This window comes from Diadema antillarum, unplaced genomic scaffold (assembly GCF_040938485.1).
Source record: "Diadema antillarum isolate AM-2024a unplaced genomic scaffold, OU_Dant_1.0 seq00000069_RagTag, whole genome shotgun sequence".
Classification (NCBI taxonomy): Eukaryota; Metazoa; Echinodermata; class Echinoidea; order Diadematoida; family Diadematidae; genus Diadema; species Diadema antillarum.
Window position 1 is genome coordinate 531,090 of NW_027271168.1, and position 13,787 is coordinate 544,876.

Sequence of the window (13,787 nt, forward strand, 5' to 3'; positions counted from 1 at the left end):
GGTAGGAAACAACCAATCATGAGTGGTTATTTAAAGTTGCAAAATGTTACCGGAGACTTCCGGTTGATTTTCAGAATTTTACATTTTGTACAACTATAGATTTGTTGTACTTGGTACAGATCGAGTTTCAGAATATAGAGTGATTGGTACAGGGAATAAGAATGTTCTCAAAATTTACAATGAAACAGGATGATGACATGGCAGCTTCACCATAAGAATGCACGAGTTGGGGCTCAAAGCAGCAGAACAAAAGAAGAAATCATGCATAATTCTACACAAGTGAACGTGTTAACCAAGCGGTATTGTAATGGAATTACATTGCTACATTTCTGCAATATGTGAGCCTCCTATACGTTATGTCTGTCGTCATCCTTGTTTGAGTGTAAGTTATTTTGGGTTTTTCAGAGTATTAGTTTTCTGCTAAAGTACCACAATAAATTCTACAAATCTGTAAATGGAGTTGTTGATTTATGTACTAAATGATGTGAAATCATGAAAATTGTCTGGAATCCTCCTTTCAGTGTATGATGCCACATGCGTTTAACGATATAAAGAAAATGTAAAGATAATCTTACAAAATTCTATTTTCTTTTAAAGTGCATGTTATAATTTCCTACACTTGTCACTAACGTATATAAGGTGATATCTTTCCCCTTGCCTTCTGAAAGACGCAAGTCACGTGTTCTTTTATTATGCGAGAAAAGTGAAAATATGAGTTTTCTTTATATTTTCTTTATATCGTTCTACACACGTGACATCACAAGCTGTAGTAGTCCTCTCATCCAGCTGTGACTGAGCAGAAACTTCAAAAATTCCCATAATGCTTTACATAAACCTCTTTGTGAAAGACATCACTAGGTACAGCTATAGTGGTAACAGTCAGGCTGTCTAAAGAAATACATATGGAAGATGTCAGTTTCAATAACATACATAGAAGCCGGTAATACGACTGGTACTTTGAACATGTGTGTGCATGGATCTATGTAGACCTACATCTTCGTGCGTCCAACTTTGGCGTCTCGTTCATTTGTAACATTTGAAGTTCATTGTTTTGGATCGTGCGTTTTGTTGGAACCTTCTGCTTTAACTACGTTCTACTGATTTCAAGTGTAAGTTTATTGCATTTTACACTAACAACAAAACAGAGGAAACAAAATGAATACATATCGTTAATCAGTCTCTTTTATTCTTCCTAATTCTTCCTCTATCTTTTCTTCTCACCTTTTCGCCGTCTCTGTGTTCAACGTCATCGTCAAAACTACGTCTGTTTGTCCTTCCTATATTTCTGCCGTGACTGGCTCAGTTAGATTTTTAATTGCCGTCATACATTGCTTGGCAATGTTTTCAACTAAAGAGGGAAAATCAGCGTAAAAATGTTGATAAGCCATTGATATTGGATCTTTCTAACCCCCTGAAATAACAGATGGAAAATCAAACATTAACATTTCTTGTGTGCGTATGTGTGTGTGTGAAACAGGCTTTCTTAACATTCTCTTCACGCCTTTTGGAAATTCAACTCATGCAACGTTTTGTGGGATTTGTGAGCCAGGTTCATAACGATTAGACATGATTTATATGGAGAGTTTGAATGCAACAGATAAACATCATTTTCCCTTAAAATGAATTAAAATAAGGTCATCGTCAAATAGAAAACAAACAACTTTTTTTTTTCCAAATGACACTGCACTCGTTCCATAATAGGAGGTATTTTAGAAGATATTACCAGTTATCAGGTAATAATCATTTTCTTTTTTACCCAGAAGATCAAATCTCAAATAACTCAAAATGATAAAACTAGATATGTTTTTGCATAAAAGGATGGTACAGTATTGGTGTAGATGAGAATTGGGCTTTAACTTTTTGCGAGATACCAAGAAAACACTTATGAAATAGTACAGAGCATATCATTTTAAGAGGAATTCAAAGTTTATTTGATGAAAATCGGGTTTGGAATGACTGAAGCATAAAAAAAAGTAAAACAAAGTGATCGTAATAAAGTGTAGGTCCCATTCTTTATTAGAATCGCTCTGTTTTGGATATCTCAGCCATTTCAAAACCAATTTTCATCAAATAAACGTTGACTTCCTCATGGAATTACATGCTCTTTTATATTTCATAAGAGGTTTCTCATTATCTCACCAAAAATGTTAGAAACCTGAAATTAGGTCTCAACCAAAACTACACGATCCCTTTAAACTCTTAATATGTATTAGAAATTTGTATTTGCGTCCTCACTTTTCTTGAGGTAAATGTTGTTGACAGTGGGAAAAATACACAGTGAACGTATGTATGTAGTCCTGAATGTCGTTTTTCATTTCTTTGATTTTTAATCCGATTTCTTTATTTCCATCGAACAAAAGGCGATATACGTAATACATAGTATACAAGCAAAACGTAGAGACGTTATTTACACACTACAGAGAATAATACTAAATGTATGTGTAAATGATTGTATAATAGTATAAAACAAACAATGCATACTTTGCAGATATTCACTTGATGAAAGCTAATGCAGGCTGGAGCAACACCACGTGGTTGGACGTGGCGCAGTTTTAATACCAAAATATCTCTTTTTTACGGTTTTATTCAAATTCATTGCCCCTTATCATTATCATAGTTAAAACATATCAATGGTCAATAATCCTCCATGTCCTTGGCCTATTTCATATATATATATATATATATATATATATATATATATATATATATATTTCTTTGCTCAAAGTTTTCGCTATATATATATATATATATATATATATATATTGTGCTTATAGTTATGAATACTTTGTTTGTTTACTTACTTTTTACTGGTTTTTTTTTACCCCGAAATCTTTATGAATGTTTCATCCCATTAGTTCAGATATACGCCTTTTTATCTTCTCTCTTTTTGAATATCTAAATGATAAAGAAAAGGCTTTCATTCATGTTTATCATGTAATTGATTTCATCAAATGAAATAAACTTTTAAAAAAGTATGTATGGTTACAAGAAGCACTCATTCAGTTTTGCTTGTTTTAATGATTCCATTTGAGTACATTTTATAGGTAGGATACACGAGCAGCTTACGCACATTACATATTTCATATAGCGAATGATATTCGGCAGTTTGAGGTCGTGATGAGGCCCCATTTCCAAAATATATTGAAGGATAAAGAAAAAATGAGCGGGAAAGGTGAAAACAAAGAACAACAAAATGTTGATCTGACTCAATGCACGGAAAGTCTTGTCACGCGGACATCCTTTCATCAAACCGCCGTTTACGGCGGGACTTTAACAAGCCCCATCGAGGACGCATAAATTAATACGGAACATAGAGTCCTCCCCGCCCGATGCTCTAGTTTGACATTTTGTTGGTCTCGGTGTGACGGTGTGTATCTCTCCATAGCTTTATATCTATCCTTTACACGACTTTTATCTAGTTCGGAAATGCCGTCTTCCTTTTCACAGGGGAAAGATCAATTGTGGAAAGAGGGGGGAGAAAGAGAGCGCGAGATGGTGAGATTATGAAACTATTCTTCATGGCTTCATGCCCTCTTCGACCGCGTTTCGGTGAACAGAGTACGTGTGACAGACAAGAAAGGAAGAAAAAAAAAACAAGAACCATTAAAAAAAAACTCATATAGAATATAAAAGCATAAACTCAGACACAAGCACACACAGAGACAAGAACGCATGCCGAACGCAGCTGCTACAGAAAAACAAAACAAAAAACAAAACAAAAAACGAACAAAAGAAAATGAAAGATTGCTCTGAGTTTACGATTCAATTTCCAAAAAAAAAAAATGGTTGCGGAATATAAGAAAAATGTGCTTATGATAATGATTTCCCATACCGTCAATATATCTCTCTCATTCATCTATCTACTTGTTCTTTGTTTGGTTGTTTTTTTTAGTTTTGTTTATTTGATTGTGGCTTTTTTTTTCTTTTTAAGATATGCTATTAGCGTCATTTTTTTTTTTTTTTGCATTTGTTAAGTTTACCTCTTCTTCTAATCGTTGAATAGTGTATATCAATTTGAATTCGTGCTTTTGTTCTTCTTAAAGTTAAACAATACTGCCAGGCATTTACGTATTGTAATCAGGTATTGATATAGTATAAGATCGCACAAAAAGCTTCGAATGATGTTCATCCTCCATGGTGCAATCATAAAGGTACCAATGACCGTCATAATTATTGTATTCCAACTGAGCTGCTCTTCATTCGGGATTCTGTCCTAATTTCAACATGTACGACATGTAGATATCTTCCAACAGGGGATGAAACTATTTTGTCAGCTGACAGTAGATGGCTAAGATGAGAGCACAAGAGCACTGCAGTGGACACAGCTATGACCTCTTAATTCAAGTCAATTCAATAATCAATTCAAGTCAATTCAATAATCAATTCAAGTCAATTCGATAATCAATTCAATTCAATTCAATTCAATTCAATTCAATTCAATTCAACTCAATTCAATGTAATTCAATTCAATTCAAAATTTATTTCATTTTTCGACAAAAAATATGCATTTCACTTCATATAATTTGTGGTAACAGAGAATGAGGTAAACAGAACATTGTAAAGGGGAAAAAACTATGCAATAATTGAGGAACCTTATAGTAATTATAACTTGTCATGAAAACTGAAGTGGTCGAAATTTGATTTGATTTGATTTGAATCATTGGTTTCTGTATCATCATTATACATGCACATACAGTTGTTTACAGAATATTTTTTTTTCTTCATTGCCTTTACACAATGTACAGCAAAACGTAATGAATAATACAGTGGGGCTAATAAAAGTAGATGTATAACAATACGCAAAGTGCGAAATATGAACGGACCCACTAAAAAAGCAGAGCTTGTAGAATGTGGGCCCCTCTGGTAAAGAACATCTATGGAAAGATGAACTGAAGCACCGTTAAAAAAGAAAAAGAAAAAAAAAGAAATAAAAGTCTGGAAGCCCAAAGCAGGTGAATCCCCGTTAGATTCTATTCAATCTGTTTTCATTTTTCTTCTTGCACAGAACATCACATTAAAATAAAAAAAAAAAAAGTACTAACGTTCTTGCGCACGGCGCAATATATGCCAGGACGATGAATTTAGACGTAATTAACTCTCTTAACTCTCTAACTCTGGGTGAAGAGTAACATTGCGACTAAAAGCATCATGTAAGGGTGCTCATTAAACGACGTAATACAAATATGGCAAGGAGTGATTTTGAGAGTTGACTACACAAGCGCCAACCAGCCACGTGCTCGGAAGGCTACGTTGGACGACGCTCGAAGAGAGGTGGCGTTTTAACATTGGTCTTGCAAAAACAGTTTTTAAGACACTTCAGAGCAGCATACCTGCATACGTGCAACATCTCAGCGTAATCTTTTCTAATACACACTCATATTGTATACGCTAAACGCAAGTAACAATGCTCCCATAGTCCCATGAATTAAAACTCAAGCAGGAAAAACTCGTAAGCACGCTATCAGATACGTTGCATGCCTCTGGCATCTCAGCTTGCCGATGAAGTGCAAAACGCGATCTCCCTTCAACAGTCATGAGAGATCACATTTCTCTCATTCAGTAGAAAAACTCGGTAATCTTGAAAATATCTCTTTATCCGGCATCATTCTCTCTTTCATAATACTGAATGTATTTTTTTTTAATATTTAGTTTATATTAGTTTTATTTTGCATTGTTTACACACATCGCCACGGTTTGCATATTATATTGTTATGTACTACTGGATCTCCTTGGCTTGTTATCTTGTATTTTGATTCTATTATTTTTTTTATTATGTTTCCCAGGCCCCCAAGAATAACAGTGTAAAACCACTGATGGGGCTGCCTGCGTAAAGAATACTGAATGAATAAATGAGTAATTAATAACTAAATAGATAAAGGAAAGGTGCAAGCGCAGGACAGGGTTCGAATCAACGATCTCTTGTTGAACAGTTTATTCTTGACCCTTTATAACCACAGCGAATCCCACAACGGAAAAAAAAAAATTATTGGCAAAGCAGTTCAAGTACTGAATGACCGTGATGATAAAGAGAGATAAAAAAAAGGAGAGAGAAAAATATATATTATAGATACAACGAGGGGCGTAAAGAGTAGATAGTGACGGTGATTGATATGAAAAAGGTGATTTATCTCGTTAATGACTACGTGCAAAAAGCTTGGGAAAACATACAGAAGAAACTAATACAAGGTAAGAAAAGGAAAAAGGAGGAAAGCAAGAAAAGAATTTGACGCTGATGAAGACAAAGCCGAAAGAAGAGTATGAATGATAAAGCATGAAGGTAGCCTGGAAACATTCTTTTTATGCCCATAGATATGAGAATGGTTTTTTTTTTCTCAATTGACCTAGGACGATGGTACATGCAGATATGGATTGTGAAATTACGCCGAACTGCTTGCCTTATGAAAGTTAGATGCTGTATTACGTCGTTTACATCTTCACTTACATCCGAGGGGGAGGGGCACTAGAGAAGGGCTAAAGAGAGAGACTTTATAACTTTGGACTGAATGTCAATAAACAAGTGTACCATCCATAGAATATGATATTATTTAGTGTACACTCGTTATGACATTTAACACAGCGTAAGTGTTTGCGCTCTACACGAATCCAGTCGAACGTGGAATATATTTTGGATATTTGTACTTCCCCTCATTAGAGCTGTGAAGTGGTCCATTTACATTTGAAATAAAATATGCAACAAAGCCCTCAAACATAGAGCGCAAGGTGGTAAATATCCTAAACGCTCAATATTTGCTTTTGACACGTTCTTCGTTGGAAGAACTTCCAGAAGAATTCTAAAATGACATTATCGGTACACGGTAGATCCTTCCAACAAATTTGCATTGTAACTTGTTTTTCTCTCCCCATTTTTTTAAAGGTAATAAACCAAGAGTTTGAATGAATGAAATTGATTAGACGAGTCATGATATTAGGAGGACATCATCATAAATCGTATCAAATTTGTATTACGTGGAAAGAAAAAACACAAGGTGAAACACAACATGACAAAAGAGGCACATGGACTTACAAACGTTTTCCTTCTTTTATTTCTTCGTTCTTGTTCGTTTATTGAGATCTACGATCGATAACATTTCGAATAAATTCTAAATCTGCCAAGGCGGTTTTCCTCTCTCCTTCAGTGTGATTTATCATTATCATAAATTCGTCACGCCGCCTGCGTCGGTTCTTCAGGAGCGCAAACGCGCTAAATAACAGCTAGATTAGTCACTGGCGTGAACACACATCGGCAACGCTGTCGGTCACATCAAAGGCTTCAGCAAGTGCATTTGAAGAGTTTGAAGTCTCTGTCGTAAACATATTGCATGCTGGGTAAAAAAAAAAGTTGTGACGTAGGAAGTAATTTCTCACACGCGATGGAAAGAGACAAGCAATGACGAAGGTCATGGGACTTTTCTATTCAGAGAGAAGGGGGCGAGGAAAGGGAATAGAACCATTGAGGATGAACATTATCATATGGGTTGGAGTAGATTTATTTCGCCGCAATGTTTTGTTGGCTGTTCAATTATGTCTTTCTCGTTTTATCATTTTAGTTTTGTGTCACCATGGTCACTGCGTTTTTTAAATTTCGATACCAGTGTTTTATAAATTGGTGATTACCCACAGTTTATTGATGTATTATGATTGTTGATATTATTATTATGATAATATTGTCATCATTATTATTGTCATCATCATTGTCATTATTGTTATTGTGATGATGACAATGATGACTTCTTACATTACATTAAGGGTGATTCCCATTGGCATTACCTGTCCATACCATCTTGTTTTAATGTCAATGATGTTTGAGAAAGAGAAAAGTAGAGAAGGAAATCTTTGAAACGTCCTATCTTCTACACATACCACTGAGTCTATATGAATCACGTTCGATTGATAATGAAAGCGTCTGTCGGTGTGTTAGTCCGTAAACGAAGGAACTGAATTCATGTAAAGTGCCCGTGTCAGCTTCCTTACATTCTTTCCTTTGTGGTTCGATATTCATTTTGGCTATTTCCTACAACGTCACGAAGCAAAACAAGATATAAATGTTATTAAGTTGGAAAGAATGAATAAAGAGTAAATGGGAATTAATGTTCTTCATGATCTGCCATCTGAATTATGTACAATCTGTATGAAATATTGTGGGTGATTGCACGATTCCAATGTAAAATAGCTACAACAAATTTTGTTGCTTATTATCCTTCAAGTATTATGCTGTTCAGAAGAACTGGTAAGTGTCGTTTTTGTAACTTACTAATTCAACGACATACATAAAAATGCAACCTAATGACCATATCGGATGACGTAATATGTAGGCATACTAAAAGTGATGCACTTTTTTGTATGTTGATACTTCCCCTTGGATCCCCATCATCATATTTCTTTCTTCGTCTTTTTTTTGTGCTTTTGATGTATTCCCTTTGCACACGTGTCCATCTCTTTATTGTTGACTATAGTTTATCTTCGTACCTGTTTATTTTTGTATTTTGCGATGCTGATTAAATACATTTTTAAAGCAAGTTCGTGATAAGAATCTAAATACTGTTTATGTATGAATATAAAAACATTTTGTCAGTAAGGCCTGATTCAAAAGCATTGTTATCGTTTATTCATCATAGATTTTTGATTTCAGGAATATTTTTATAATTCTACGTGTCTGAGTCGATGAATCGCGGTAAACAGATTGTTCACAAACACGGGGATAAAACTGCTTTAGCGCCCTCTTAAGTTTCATTTGCGCACAGGCATGGCCGTTTGCTCTCCTTTGCCCGCGATGAACATTGCTCACGGAAAACGTTTCGTCACCACACACATTTTGAATTTACAGAAAAACAGGTGTAGGGCCTATGTAGAGTAACAAAATAAAGAAAGGATCAAATCAAAAGAAAAAAAGATAAGTAGTACAAGGAGAAATAGCAGATGAATACGCCGATAGAGAAGAAGTATTTGAACAGAAGGATGATGATGAAGGGGAAACAGCTAATAATGACAAGGCATATCCAGTAGCAAAATGTAAGCAAACTCGACAATCCAATAGAAATTGATGACCCTCTTCATTCAAGTGTTCATAGTTTAGATCTATAGCAGGGAGGTTTGGAGTCGTAGTTTCAACTCTTACTAATGGGAAAGATGTCATGTATGAATTGCTATATATACATAATCAGGAACGTTATCACTGTACCTACCTCTTATTACATTTGGTTACGAGATTATCATTTGCGAGAGCTCTAAAAAGACTGATAGACTAAATAGGTTCACCTGTCCTCATTTTATGGTAAGCAAGGACATCATATTCAAATCGTATTTTTCATTCAGAAGGAGATGATTGCCTATTGCCTTTAACTGTTGAAAGGAGAAATAATCTTCAAGCCACACAATGCCAAAGCAGGGATCTCATGCGCAGTTAATTACTCTAGAAAAAAAACCCAGCTTCCTTGAATGAAATCGGGATTTAAAGTTGTCTCCTTGACCAGTTTCGAACTGGACACAAACAGCGCGTCCCGTTACTTCACGCGTGCACGCTAATGGTGGCCGCACCAAAGGAACTCACGCAATTTTCGATGAATGGGGCTACTAAATTGACCGCCGGTGCAAAGATGCTTCTCGATTCTAACAACACGTCCGGGCAATCGGGGATGGGGATTATTCTGGTGACGTCGGGCTGTTGTGTGACCACAGAGCTTCACGAAGCCCGAAGTGACAACAAAGACACGAACAAGGTCATGTTGCGGACCTGTGAATTTAATGTGCCCTTCACTGACAAAGAAGAGCAGTGTTGTATACACATATTTGCATGGTGGGACAGTGTGATGGGTCATGCCAATCTGTAGCGCTAGAGTGGAGACGATCTTAATTGGGGCCGGGGAGTGTGTGTGTGTTTGTGTGTGGGTGGGGAGACATGACCAATTAAAATGGTGAGTGTGTAATGTGTGTAAAATTGACCATTATCAGCACTGTTAAACGGCTGCAGATACCAAATAAGACACACAATACACACACACACGCACACACGCAAACACTCCAAGCTACACATTTGCACAAACACGTAACTGACATGACTGCAGCGTTACCATTTAAGACAAGGATACCTACTATAGTAGAGCGGTTAAGCCCTCAAAATCAAGAGGATTGTGCAAAATTTGACTAAAGCATGAAACTTTCACCTGTGTTAGTACATACCATAAGATTCATTTTAAGATCGGGAGGTAAGTCTGATTTGACCTCTGATGACCTCCAGAGGTCAATGAACTTTAAATATCAGAATATTGATATTTGGAGGCATTTGTGAATGATAGGCCTAGATATGGTTACGATACACTAAATATGCATTTGTACTACAAAGAAACTACCTTCCGATTCCACAGGCATGACAGGGCATTGACAGGTTTCTACCTTTGACCTCTGATGACCTTTAGAGGTAAATGACCTCAAAATATTATAATATTGATTTGTGGTGTCATTAGTTAATGATAAACATGGTTACATAATCATGTACAATACAAGCATATCTGTTTTACAATGAAATTGTCTTCATATTCCAAAGAGCGGAGACATGTTTCTACCTTTGACCTCTGCTGACCTTTTATAGAGGTCAATTACCTCAAAATATCACAATATTGATCTGTGATGTCATTATTTAATTATAAACATGGTTAAGATGTACAAAACAAACATATCTGTTTTACAATTGTAGCCCAGATGGCTACTAGCTCATACATAATAAAGAATAAATAGAATAGAATAGAATATGATAGAGAGTAAAAGAAAACAGACCACTGCAGTCGTATTCCTAGTCACCCTGTGACGTCAATATGCTCAGTCTTTTCCCCTTCTTGGAGTTTATGAAACCGTTTACTAGTATCTTCCTTCTAGCTATTTCCTTTTTTTTTTGGGGGGGGGGGGTTAATTCTCCTCTCCCAAGAAAAGTCTATGGTCTTATGAATTTATGAGTTTGACATTTGCTACTTTCCCCTCTAGTGGTTAGTTCCATGCACTCTCCATCACCAAATTACGAGGAAATACGCGATGACGTGTTTTTGCCCTCTGATCCCCAAACATAGATGACCCTCTGAGCTGGAAGGTCGCCCTCCTGCCAGAATTTATCCTTCTTAGTTTAGCATTTATTGTTTAGTTTAGTGGGTCAGACAGGAATCCCAAAGACAAATTCAGGGACAAAGACCCAGAACAACAATGATGTCGGATGTCACAAGGACACTAATATTTATTTGGTTTATCATTTTGTTATTCAAGAAACAATTAAGTCTTTACCAGTGGTTACAGAGATGAAGTAAATGAAGAAACCAAAATACGAGTTAATCACAAATTGAAATTGAGTTTTCACAGAAACGAATAGGAAGAGCAAATTGAACATTTGACCAACAAGGAATAATTTCTAGTGAACACCACACCCTAATATAATATTGAGCCAATGAAATGTTTTAGGGAAAAGAAGTTTGTTAGTAAATTAGTTATAAAAATAAAATGTTTGAGCCGAGAAATCAGTTAGAGTGGCAAGCACAATGGGAGCGGCTTCACACTATGTAGTGAAGCAAAGGCTGCAGAGTATTTTGGAAGTTTGAGGAACTTTGAGAATAGTTGAAGACCACTGAGATAAAGTCAGGAGCTGCTCCCCTTTCTTGATACATCATGCCCCCTCCTAGTCAATCAACTAATCTTTATCGACACTGAATGCACCATCGACCTACGCTGTGAATGTGATGAGGATCCGACTGTCGTATCTGAATCAGCGAGCAGCAGCACATGAGGAGAAACTGTGCATCACGATAAGACAAAACTTTGGTTAACGGCAATTTGGAGTGCAATTACAAACTCCAAATAGTTAACTGGTGTCATCGGAGATGTTAAAGCGCCCCGTCAGACTGATACAAAGTGGACAGTGATGGTGACGAAGAGTTTAATGAGGGCGTGGCAGCAGACCACTCAACGGACGGCCCAGCCACACTGACGCGATCGACAATGACATGCAGACGAGGACCTCATTCGTCGACCTTACCGACGTCGAGATAAGTGGCCACACCCGCTAGCACTCATTTCTCCCTATGTACTAACCAAATCCTCCCTTTCCCATAGAATAAGACGGTATATGAAATGGTCTCAAACGCCGTAAAGACTTACTTAAGTGATGAGTGGAATGCTCAACTAAGTTGTGAGGAAAGAAATTTGTTTGTGATTAAGTCTTTGTTTCAGACCTACAGGGTGGCAGGTCGTTGAATAAATATGCCGTTAGTAGCATTGGTGCTATCCATGTAAATTTTATCATTCTTCTGCAGTTTGCATTTGGTGTTGTGGAGCAATATTTAGTTTCTTCTACTTTTGGAATTTTGGTGATGATTGGTTTCTATGTGAGTACCTAACCCCCTATACCAGTACAGAGAGAAGCTGACGGGACCAATCCAAGCTGACAGAGGGTTTGTCGAACCCCCCCCCCCCCCCGCTAAAGTAGGACAGTACGTGTATACATATAAGAGAGTAATCATTCAAGAGGAATTACTTTAATTTAGGTTTGAAGATATTTCAAGAGGTGTAGTCTGATTTGTTAAGGGGCAAATAATTCTACTGGTTGCGGTCTTGTAAACATACTTGTATCTTTAGCGAAAACTGTTCAAGTACGTGGACGGGGATAAGTATATATCACTCTGTCGAGTAAATTATGTATGAACAAAGTGGTTTCTTTTGAACATATTGTATTGTGTTGAAAAGTTCTTGGTAATTGTTTTGCAGGCAAAATGTGTACGTGAAAATTCCCATGTTAAAAGCATGCGATGGGAAATGTAAACAGTATGTGCGAATGCTTCTATGTTTCCTATCAAACGTATTTTTAAGTGGGGAAAAGAAAAGAAAAGAAAAGAGAAGTCTCACTTCATGAGAGATGTTAAGATCCCGCTCTACACCACAACGCCTACGGATATTTAACTTGGAAGTGGAATGGAATGTCTTGTATAGAGCACCAGCCGTAACACGCTATCTTTTGAAGAGAAACAATACTTTGTTTCACATTGTTATTGGTGAAAAGAAAAGAAAGGAAAAGAAAAGAAAAGAAAAGAGAAGTCTCGCTTCATGAGAGATGTTCAGATCCCGCTCTACACCACAACACCAACGGATGTCTAGGCTGGAGGTGGGTTGTGATGTCTTTTATAGAGCACCAACAGTAAAGTGCAGATTAATTGGCACGCAATCTTGAAGAGAAACAATACTTTCACAAAGATGATAGCAGAAAGACAACTGATAATCATCCGCTCATGTGAAATCAAGCAGAAGTTTTTCAAAGCATTTCAAGTGGCATCTGGATGAGTTACAGTCATGTCAATATAATGTGAAAAACAAATTGAAGGCCACCTGCAATAGGCCACCTGCAATACATCCTCGCATTTTCCGACATCACAACAACTTTGGTCAACACATTCCATATGTACTCATGATAGAGAGGGAAAATAATAAACAACAACATTGCAAGATTGATGCATTTCTGCCAAAACAACAGACGGGAACTGATTCCACGTAAAATACATAAACATGTATTTTGATTTTTCCATGCATTTTTCCCGGGTCTAGGACTTGTCCCCCGGAGGACAACTCCCCGGGGACTACTCCCACCTGACAACTCCCCCGGAGGACATCTCCCCGGAGGACTACTCCCCCGGGGGACAACTCCCCCGGGGGACAACTCCCCCGGAGGACAACTCCCCCGGGGACAACTCCCCCGGAGGACAACTCCCCCGGAGGACAAGTCCCCCGGAGGACAACTCCCACCTGACAACTGCCCCGGGGAC